Genomic DNA, 12,741 nt, shown 5'->3' with positions numbered 1-12,741 from the left:
GCTACAATACACTAGCAATAACAAAAAATACGAAAGAAAAGCATTAGTCAAACAAGCCCTAAGCTCTCCGGCTACTGTAAGAGGTTTAGGGCTGCAAATCAACATAACTCTTTACGAACAGTTCCAACTCTACTTGTTTAAGGCTTGTTTATTAAGTAAACAAGGAGAGATCGAACTCGTGTAATAAACAAATCAATCCTAAACAATATTGAAATATGTTCATAAACATAAATTTGTATAGTCTTGTTGACATTTATGAGCAAACTAAAATGATCTTGAATACAACTTCAAATCAAGTCTAAATGAATTTTTTTATTAAACAAGCCAAGTCCGTACTTCTTAATTTAATGTCAATCCAAGTTGTAGCTCAGCTATTTGAGCATATGAGGTGAGCCCATACAAAAACGAGTCAAGTTCAAACAGACTCTTAAGTTATTTGCCACTTTGAAGAGGTTCGGAGTGGAGTCCGTGGGGTAAAAATATATTGTGTGGCATATGTATATGTTTATTTGAACTTTCAAAAAATAAAGTAAAATAAAATCAACAGTTAGAAATAAAAATAGCTAGTATCAGAAAAAGTAGAATATGGCTGATCTAAGAGAGCTCGAGTCAGTATTCCTCATCGTACATGTGTACTTAAAACCATTATTTTTAATTTAACATATTATTTTCAATTTAACATATTATTTTTAATTTAAAATGACGTGTTGAAACATAATTTAATTTAGTTAAACGCATAGATACACTATAGTAGAGAACTCGCAGCTCATAAGTCCACTTATAGGAGTGAATTTATTTTAAATTTTTATGATGCACTTGAGTCTATGGTTGAGTTTATTCGAGCCAATTATCCGATTGATCAAGTTCATAAATTAAATTCTCTATAACTATTAATTCCAACAATGCTCATTGAATTGGAGTTTGACTTGTTTCAAATTAAATATTGTTACGGTAACGTAACGAATCAAACAATAATTACGAAACAAGATAAAAAATAAACACACCGCACAAAAAATATAAAAATTTATACGTGATTCGGCAAAGTTTGTTGAAGGTTTGGTGAAAATTTTTACTATGTGTAAAATTCAAATTACAAGTTTCAATCTCTTACTCTCTCCCTCTACAATTTTTAGTTTCAGAATTGTATAATAGTTGTAACGCAACCCAACACCAAATTCGAACCACAATATCACAAACATCATTATTGTACTATTGCAATAACCTTTTAGTCCATAAATAATGGAACTTCCACATTTTTGTAATTTTTTTTTCTACTATTATATAAATGTCAAGAATTATAATATTTATATACAATTAAAAAAAAAAAAAACGGAATTCAGGAATAATTTATATATGAATAATTTATGTAAATCTTTATAACTATACATTACAGCCACCTTCCAGAAAAAGGCTGCATTCACAGTTTTTATATCATTTATGGGATCCACAGACTATATGGACGTACTTTTAGGTTTGCTCAAACAATTTACTGTCATTCTTGACTTTTTTTTTTTTTAGTTAAATCATTATTGACTTGATTTCATTTATTTATTGTTTGGATCACATGAATATACTTTCTTATTATTTCGTCATATGTTAATTTTGTTTTTTATCTGCCATTTTACCTTTTATTTTAAACAGTCTTTCTTTTTCTTCTTCCTAATCAAATGGTAATTTTTTCCGTTTTGTTACCTTGTGTTAATAACTTCTAAAACACAACGATTTTGAACGTTGGTAGCGATGGTTGGGTCATGGGCCAAGCTGAACCCAACCAGGCATGAAAGTGATAGACCAAAATTGGTTGGCCCAACTAACGCTTTGATGATGGGTCAATCTCATGCAAGTCAATTTTCCCTGAAAAATTAAAAAAAGAAACAATAATGAAAAGTCATGGAAAAACAAAAACAAGGGAATTCGCAACAATTAATTCTTTTACTAAATGGGTAATATCCAGCTGGTACAAACCCGAACCTCCACATAAGCATGGGTGTGTATTTGTTTACACCTTCAAAAAAAAATATATTAATAATTATATATATTTTTTAATTTTAAGTTTGAATTAAATTTTACTAATTTCAAAATATGTTAGTGTATTTCTTAAACAATGAAAAAAAAAAAAAATGTGTTATGATACAAAAATCAAATTCAAATTCAACTATTAATGCTCTTACCATAAGCAAATTAAATTTTAATCGAGGTATGTATGTCTGAGCCTTGAATGGTTGAAGAAGACCTTAGTTGGGTGTCCTGTACACACACACTCCTCCGGATGCTTTTGTTTATCTATATGTACTTTCCCCACTATGGAAAAGGACGAATCTTAGCCATTCACTAAGGGTAATAGTGGGCCCACGTGGTATGATGAATTTGACCTTAACCACTGCAGTCTCTTTTATTGGTCATTGTCACATCGCACATTTGACAATAAGCTCACCCAACTGATTCAACCCACTCCCACCGGACGACTACTATTTTTTGGTCGGTCATTCAAATATAAATTGCTAGTGGGTAAAAAACCTACAAGTAAAGTGTAACTTCTTGCACACTAACACCAAATGTCACAATAATTGTGTTCATTTTGAATTTTTAAGATATGTTTATATATTTTAAAATTTTAAAAATATTCAGTAACACGTTTTATCTTATACCAAAGATATTTAATTTAATAATATAATCTCTTTATTTTGGAAGAAGAAAGAAATAAAGGGATTCGGGACCTTATGTAGACAAAAAAAAAAAATTGTATAAATAGATGGGTGAAAAAAGTTATTTTTCATGGAGAAAATGTTTGTTCTTTAGTTAAGAGTTACATTGTTAAGAATTTAAGAGGACAAAAGTTATTAATTATAGAATTAGGAAGAAGATAAATGCTAACAGTTAAAACCTAGAACATTTAAAGTTTTAAAAATATTCAATAAAACCTATATATTCTTGTCCCTATTATGGAGAATTATTGTTCTTTAGTAATTAGGAGTAACATTGTTGAGAGGACAAGAGTTATTAATTATAGAATTAAGAAAAATTTTGAGATCTTTGAATGACAAGGTAAAAGTAAGAGAATTTTATCTTAATTTTATTGTTGATATAGAGAGGGAGTGACCATATTACACACACACAAGATGGAGCTCCCACAAATAATTGGGATTCAATCTCATCAGGACGGATCTATCAAGGGCCCAGTGGCGGCATTCGTCCCCAATGGACCCTTGGTTATATACCTCCATCGGATTTTTAAAATTAGTTGACCCCACTAAATTTTCACTCAAAATTTGAAAATATCTCATTATATATTCTTGTCCCTCTTGGGGAGAATTATTTTTATCAATTCATCAATTACTAATGATTTGGAAATTTGGAAATTTTTTGTCATGAGGTTAATCAAATACAATATCACAAAAGGAACATATATGTAAAATGATATAACAAGTCCTTGTTTTCTCACTCTCTAAGTACTTTTCCTTCATTTTTATAAATATAATATTATCAACTAAAACTACGTTTTGATATTTGTCATTTTATTTTAAAATAAATTATCTTTTAATTCTTCACTAATGGTGGGATCATGGTTCTCTCCGAAAATAACAGTCAATTTTTAATTTTTATTATGAACGTAGCACAATGCTAATAAATACATACACCAATCAATATTAGTGGATAGTAGAGGATTCTTAGCTCAAAAAAAGCACTCTTATGACAAACGTATTATCTATTAAACTTACTCATACATATGAGCCTTTTTTTAAAACAGTTGCATGTATTAAAACTCCCAAATTGATGTAGAAAAGCATGTTTCTAGTATCAACCATGGATGAGGAACTCCCACTTGAGTATATGTGAATGTAAAAGAGTGATAAAAAATGAGAAATCCATGTGCAAATAAAATCCCAACCATTTTAATTTTGCCAAAAGCACATTCCACCTTTCTCACATAAAGGATAAGAGAGACCAACAAATTTGGTTTCAGATTTTTAGCAAAGCCCACATCCATCTATTGTCTTCTGCAATAATGGTAATCATTCTGGAGAATGTGTTGGCCGCCTCCACACCACATTTTCCACCTGCGTTTTTATTTAGGCACTTTTAACGGATCCAGAATTTTTTAAAAAAATATATGTGGATGCAAGATTGTATAGTAGATATTTTCAAATATTGGGTGAGAATATATTTTTAAAAAATCAGTGAGGGTAAGAAGGTAAAGTGGGGCATTTTTACAAATTGAGTGGGAGTATTTTTAAAATTTTAACAAAATATATAAGTACTAATGTAGAAATACATATATATATATATATATATATATATATATGTATTTCTACATTAGTACTTATATATTTTGTTAAAATTTTAAAAATACTCCCACTCAATTTGTAAAAATATATATATATATATATATCAGTGGAGGCCAATGCCCCTACTGGACCTTAATTAGGTCCGTGCCTAACTGTACAAGTACTCAAGAATTGTTGTTCGATTTATATCGGTAATTGTTAATATAATTTATTTTCAAAAATATTACAAATTGCAATGCAAGGTTGAATTGTCATTTCATTTCCATGCAAAACCTAATTATGTTTGCATGTGTCATAGTTTTTTTTTTTTTTTTTTTGAGAGAGAGAGAGACAAATAACATGCGAAAAGCTGAATCCTCAAACTTTTACTTCGGAACTTGCAATAACCTCTGGTTTGATAGGCCGTGCTTTATTCTATCACCATTCCAGGGGAAACAAGGGTATGGAAATGTTAATCGCTGTTAAAGTTGATGCTAATTATTGAGCTCAGATTTTGTGGTTGATATTAATTATGAGATGGCAAAAATAAAGTTCAAACATATTATGTAACTAGTCTTTATGGATGCAATCTGGTATTTATTGCCGGTACAAAATATGATACTCCAGTTGTTATGAAGATAATTAATGGGTCTATAATGCGAGTACACAAGGTCATTCAATTCGATCACATGTTGGTCACCATTATTGACTTGGAATCTCAACTAAGCCTCTTACTTTATTTTTGTTTATTTTTTATAATTTTTATGCTAAGTGGTCATTAGCTAGATCAAACTTACTATTTTAGATGTCACATTTTTGTTTCCATGGCAAAATGTTTTAAAAATTTTATTCCGTAACTAAGTTAGTTTTAATTAAAACTTACTGTTAATGGACATTCAGTTCAATGACGTGACTTTTCCTCTCTTAAAAAAAAGAATATATTGAGTATGCTCGATGCAATCTGTTCATCTAATCATTAAAGTTGTCTATTTTTGCGTATGTTATACATAAACAATTTTGATGTGTCGAATGCATGATACATCAAGTACGTCCAATACACGATACATCAAGTACGCCCAATACCTATTCTTAAAAAGGGAGGTGAGGGGGTGCCATCCAATAATCATATTAATAAATACCTATTGCAAGGTCATAATGTCAATTTTTTTTTTTTTTTGTCTAAGTTTAGCTTCAAATTTGGGAATGTTTTGACACTTTGCTTTATCTAAAAGTACTTTACATAATCACAACAATTTGTCATTAATGTTGCGGCCATTCAAGAAAGTGATATTTTTATTTTTGGGCAAGGGATTTGAAAAAGTGACAGTTGATTTATATATTGTGACGAAAAAAACAAGAGGGGTCATTTTCATAAACTAAATTTGAGTCCAGGTTGTAAATCAATTACTTAAATTAATAATTCTTGTTTCACTGGTCTATTTCACAACTACTATACTTGGGTTTTTTTTAGTTAGTGCTAACACACACATGCCTTCACGAAGACTCAAAATCTTTAATCTCTCTTTGAAAAATAGGAGTTTGGTACCGCTAGGCGTGACCTATTGGTCTATACTTGAGTAATTCTGTCTCTAGTTTCATTTAAAGTGATAGAAAGCTATTCAAATTAATTAATTATATGGAATTAATCTCTGAATAATATAGTTAACAGAAGCAGCTTAATATGATGCATGGTTTAAATATTAAAATTACACTCTCTTTAAGAATTTAAATTTTTAGAATGTTAACATAGTATATGTATCAGAATTAAAGATTTTGAGTTTAAATTTTATCTTTAGAATAGATAGATGTTAACGTAAAATTGGTCAGATTACTTTTGAAAGACTAAAACGAATAGTTTTAGCCCATACAAAATGTTGTTTCTTTCAATCCCTAATCCTCTTCTAGATTAATCCATGTTCAGCTTTTGATGTTCTAATTAAGAAGATGCAGACTGTTCATAAAATAGGGCATGTGACTCTCTCTTTTAATAGGAACTGAAAGGTCACAAAACCAAATTCTATTTGGTGCATGAACAATCAAAGGAAAGCCAAAAATATTGGATTTGACAAATTTGCAAAAAAGTGGGAAAGTTTAGGTACAAACCATTCAAAAATAAAATTCACTGGTCTCTTTACAAATTTAATATTTTTTTTTTGGAAATTACAAATTTAATATTGTTCAAAAGGAGAAGATGGAGAGGGAAAAGAAACCATTGTTTACTTGGATTTGATCAAATGGAAATCATTGTGGATCAAGAACAAACTTACTCAACCTCTTCTATTGGACCACCCAATACCTCGTAACAGTCACATCCGGACCCATAGACTCCAGTGCCGACGCATCCAAACAAGACATAGGTTACATCAGCTTTGATTTATTATTTTACATATATGTATATAATCAACTCCGTCTACTGTGAATGGTACAAGCTCTTCTCTCTCTTTGGAGAGAGTGACGATGGTGGGAGCAAAGTGAACTAAATCCTCTCCCGTGACACAATACGTCATGTGCCATTGCAATAATTTCTTACTGGTTATGTAACAACCTTAAGTCATTTATGTGACCGTTATCTTTTGTTTATGTAACAACTTTATATTAATATTACGTAACAATGTGCTATTTCATAAGTGACACACTACATGTGCCACAGAAGGTGGTCATGATTTAGGAGGAAAAATATATAATAGATGTGTGTTTGGTTGAATTTTGAACAAAAAAAATATATAAAAATTGGTCATGATTTAGGAGGAAAAATATATAATAGGTGTATGTTTGGTTGAATTTTGAACAAAAAAATATAAAAATTATACACACACACACACATACATATGTCATATATTGTTGAAGATGGAAAATGCAACTAAAAAGGGTCCACTGATTGAGTTCAATTAATAAATGATTTATTCTTGTTTTAGCGTAGGGGTTGGTAAATCATACCCTCAAAAATTTGGACCACCAAAGTTTTCAGACCTAGTGTTAGGACAATACACAGCTTTGTTCTATTGGCACTTTGTTAAGCTCTCAAATCAAGAGAGTTCCAAGTAATCACAATCATACTTAATGTGGCATTAATATATTCTCTTAACCTAATTAGAACCAACATACTTTGTGCATAATATCATGGTCAACTCGATTGACTATATATATATATATATTGCAGAAATTATCCTTAATAATGTACATTAATTTCGATGGTACGCTCTCTGCTCTCTTCTCTCAAAAAGGTTGAGTGTCCTACCTTAATAAGAACAATATCTTAGACTTGAGTGTATTTATTTGAACTTTGGATTCCGTTTGTTTGAATTTTAAATATTTATTAAGAAAATAAATTTTTTATTTTTTAATATTTGATTGTCTTAAAATATTTACAAAGAAAAAATTGATTAAAATTTAATAAAAATAATTTAGCCATCAATTTTAGTCAAGTTATTTGACAATTTTAACATGGTGCACTCTATCTCCACCTTAACCTCAAGACTTCTACCAATCACCAAAAAATTAAATATATATATATTACGTCAAACAGAGCCTTAAAAACGCAAAAATTATCCTTGACACCTTGTCGTCGGGGAAATGTGAACTGTACGCATTCGTACATCAAGCATTGCTTTCAAGGGCATATGGCTTCTCAAATTTCTTATTAAACATAACCAATCCTTTAGTATGGGAAGAGAGATTTTTATCCCCACATATATACTATAATACAATATCTATATTCTATACTACATTATCATACGTTAGAAATAATAAATAATGAGCAGGTGTTTGCTGCAAAGTTTAAACGAGAAAAGGTTGGTCATAGGTCGCTAGTCACACAACTCAATAATGCATGCATAGATAGGCCCATAAAATGGATACCAATCCTCTGCTACCTAACGTTAATGCCAGATTTTGCCGACTCTTTTAGCAGGCCATGTAAATAAAAAGCACACCATTGTCCCTCAGTTCGTACCATCATTTAGTATTACATATTTTTTGATGAATATTTTATTATAATGTTTATTAATGAAATTTTATATTTTGTATATAAAAAGGGTACTATTTTAGCGCATAAAATTCGTTTAAAAAAATCATGGAAGTGGGATTTCCGTAATATAGGGATGGTTGGAGGGCAAATGCTGAGTTAGTGATTAATGATGTTGCTTTGTGATGGTAAAGGTTGAACTTTGGAAGCTTATACTAACCAAAACACTGAAAAAAGATCATAAGGTCATACTCAAAATTGACATAACTATAGAAATATTATAGATACATATATGTACGTGTAGATATAGTCCAGAGGGGTCTCTTTCACTCAGTGTGTTGAAAGAGAGGTAGGGAAAAGTGATAGGTGCCAAATAAAGCAACAGCTCACCTCTTAGATTTGTGGGTCCCAACGCAATTCCAATCTAGATTTCGTCGCCCACAGACCTGTCTTTTTGACGCTGACGGTGGGTGGTGGCGTCAAAACAACCCCCCCTTTCTCATCTCTTCTTGAGCACCCCTCCCAATATGGCTCGGCTTCAACTCTAGCTAAGCCGCACATTCTCTTCACGTGTCTTGAGATTAGAGGTCATTATGTGGGCCCACAGTGGTGGGCTGTAGCACAGGTGGTTTGGGCCTGGCTGGAAGCCCATAGAGCAGACCAACCAAGGGACAATTCAATCTCCTCCATCACCTTGTTGCTACATCCAATAAATTGGAGGTGGGATTTTACCCAAGCAACCTAAATCCTGTGAAAAGTTTAGGAATTAGGATCTTCTCCAATGTTGTCCCTTGGTTGGTCTCCTCTATGGGCCTTTTTTGGTTGTGTTCATTCTGTGTGTTTAAATCGATAATTCAATAATTACATAACGATTTTAAATTCTCAATTTAATGATGTTATAACGTTATAGCACAATATAATATGTTACATGGATATTTCATCTTCGATATAAATGTAATACATACGCGTTACATTATTGTTACATCTCGTGATGTAGCGTGTTGCATTGCTGAATGATTAATGCATAATATAGAATAAGAGATGAAAGAGGATCCATGTTCAAGATCTAGATTGCATATTTGAAGTCTCAAGATTAGGATTGGATACAATTTTAAGAGCCCAGATTCATTTGGGTCGGGCCATGCGTAAGAGTTCCTCCAACCCGAAGTAGAAAAATAAAAATAAGATATAATTTTGTACGTCAAAGTTAAGAAAGTTTACGAGGTTCCTGGGTTAATGGATCGTCATTAATCTCTTGAAACTCTTAATTTTTCTATTATCAAGGCAAATGGAGAGTTTACATGACTGTTCATGAACCAAAATATCATACCTTGGCCTATACATATAGGTTCACCAAATTAGGTACACTAGCAAAGATATTGGATGTGGGGCAATGGGCAATTAATTTATACAATATATTTTAATAATTAAAATTAAGCACATGAAGTTAAATATATACATATATTAATTAATACATGTGTATGATCATGATTTGCCATAAATAGAATGAGAAAATTGACAGACAAACTTAACAAGTATTTGACGCTAACGGGAAGGCATCAGCTACCAAAGGATTGTTTAGTGAATTGGTGGAGCCCAAGTGTTGTTAATCATGTTAGGGTGTGGTGAGAAAGAATATTTGATAATTGGATGACAAAGAAAGGTTGAAAGGGAGGCTAATTAATGATGATTTAGAATTAAAAGGGGTTGTCATTAGTGGACCATCTCACATTAAACCTCCTACCTAAGAACTGTAAATACATGGTGGAACATATGTCCTTTTTTTTTTTTTTTTTGGGTTTAGGGGTTCAAGGCCAAAAAACAAGAAGACAAACCTTTTGTTTCTTTTCTTGAACATGTTTTGGGTGACACAAACTCCAACAAAATTCAAAACTCAATAGCAATTTTGTTCTGATTGAGTTGCTTGCTGACCAGTGACCAACCCTAATCATTTCTATAACATCTGTGCTTAGTGAAAAAGTGTTGTGTTTTACATAATTAACTACTCTCTAATCATTTCTACTACATTTTGGTGCAATGGGAAAGTATCAGTATTATTATTCATTAACCACCCTCTAGTCATTTCCATATCACCTAAGCAAATAAAATAGGACCTATATAATTTACATTAATTAATCCACGGTCTAAAAGTCAAATCTCTCTCTCTCTCTCTCTCTATCTTTTCTTACATCCACCAACAGTTTCATTGAATTAAGTTCTCGAGATACCAACAATTGGAATTTAGTTTTGATGGTATAACCTTTACTTTTCAAAAGGGCAATTCGGTGTTTGAACTTTATTAATTTGTTCTAATAACAAAGTTGATGCTATTGTTAAATACAAGATATAATAATATTTTTATTTTTTTCTTTATATTAATCTAGAAAACTTATATAATATATAAGTTGTTTATAAAGATTGGAATTGAATAATATTGATTATTTAATGCTGCATTAGATGTTTTTTTGAAGTGCAAGTAAAAATCTACACATACCTTCCACAAAATAACAATAAATAATATAAACAAAGGGCCAAAAAAAAAAAAATCTTTGAACATAAATGGGACAACTCTGAACTAGCTACATGAAATGAACGCAATGTGTTAGGGTTTGGTACAAATAACCATTGGTCCATTGTTATTATTAATTCTTGTTATCACTGTATAGTGAATAATGATTCGGTATATATAGATAGTTATTTATAGTAAAGTTATGGGCACTTTTAGGATGCTGCAAAGACATCATTTGAATAGTGTAGTTTATCATTTCTTACAATCAAGAAAAATGTGGTGTTTTCAACTTTTTATTGGCCAAGAGTTATTAACACGGGGTATTAAATATTTTTTCCGGTGGGGGATAGGAATAATTGGAGGAAAATGGGTATGGGTAGTTTTATTGCATTGGCAATCTGAATCGGCGTAACTCGTGAACGTTTGTCTATTTATTCAAACAGAGTTGTTGGGTGGATGTTTTTTTATTTATTCAAAAGTTTAAACTGTTGAGTAGTATTGTATACTCACCCATTTATATTCAATCACTTTTTCATTCAGATCCGATATGAGACAGATCTCTTCTTATAACAATGGGCTTATATTGTGTCGTGCATGATATGGACCTATGATCTTTGGGCAAGGGTTGAAACATGTTGCTTCCAAGCTGGTCAGAAGCCCATTGGGTACCATTATATCCTCTGCCTGATACAACTACCTCCTCGAGGCCCAGCCAATTTCATCAGTAAGCACAAATAATTTCTACATGTAAATTTGGAGGTGGTTGGTTTAGGAAACTAGCAATGCAAGTAGACAGACTGAAGAGTTAATTTATATTAAAAAATAATGAAAACACAATTGATAATATTATATATAATGAGGAGTTTTTGTAACTGTGTTTAAGATTATTTTTTATTTTATTTTTCCAGTTGTACACTTTTTGGATAAAATAAAACATTTAATAGTAGTACAGATATCAAACATTTATTTGTTTTTTTAAACTTTTCCTCCAATTGTTTCTCATTAATTAAACAATAATGACCATTTAAATTTTACTATTAAAAAAAAATCTACTCAATCATTTCATCATTGTATATATACATTTTAATTTGTATATACTTATATAGTACCCAAAAAATAAAATATATTGAAGCAAATAAATTTCTATTATTCACATCTTAATTACTATTGGAACATCACATTCACAATTTCAATCTGTGGTTTCGTACCACGTTGGCTACGTTTCTATTCTCTTCAATTCTTGCTTTAAAGTAGTAGAGTGTTTTCTATGGGTTGGGAAACAAAATATAACTTGTTAATATATAAATTGATTATAATTATGTGATACAATAAAGAAAGATTGAAAAATATAGAAATTCAATACCTTAAATGCCATTGCAGATTAAGAAAAATATAGAAATTTAATACCTTAAATGCCATTGCAATTTTTTTAATTATGTCTTCAAGGGAGAGTTTTTCAATTATATATGTCAGTTACTTTCTCATAAATTAATAAAATAATTAAAAATACATGAAACCCAAATTAAGACAGCGAAGTGAAAGTACCATTATGCATAAGAATGAAAAGTAATTGCCAACTCTGTTTAATTTATAGGGTCATAGCGTGCTGCATACTTATTGAAATATTCCATGCACACATATTTAATTACATTAATTAAAAAATGTATATACAAAATAAAATTATATACTTATGCATATGTGGGATTGTAAAATTCATTATAAAATTGTATATACACAACAAAAATTCTACTAATTTTTAATGGTGTTCATCCTCTTCATATATACGTATGCTAGACGTATATACATCTAATGCTTTTCCCATTGTATGATGGATGAAATTGTAGATCTGTGAAGGATGAGAGTGTTTTGCTGTACACTAAATTTCCTATCATTTTTTCTCGTACATATGTGAATGATTTATTTTACCAGCTTTTAAGCTTTCTAATATTTGAAATTTTAATGGTGTTATGCCAAATCTTAGGTTTGTTTACTTGTATGTTAAG

Source organism: Cornus florida, unplaced genomic scaffold, assembly GCF_030987335.1.
Source record: "Cornus florida cultivar Cherokee Brave unplaced genomic scaffold, ASM3098733v1 CherokeeBrave_3.0.0_Hap2_Chr01, whole genome shotgun sequence".
Taxonomy (NCBI): Eukaryota; Viridiplantae; Streptophyta; class Magnoliopsida; order Cornales; family Cornaceae; genus Cornus; species Cornus florida.
Note: the sequence above shows the minus strand (reverse complement) of the source record.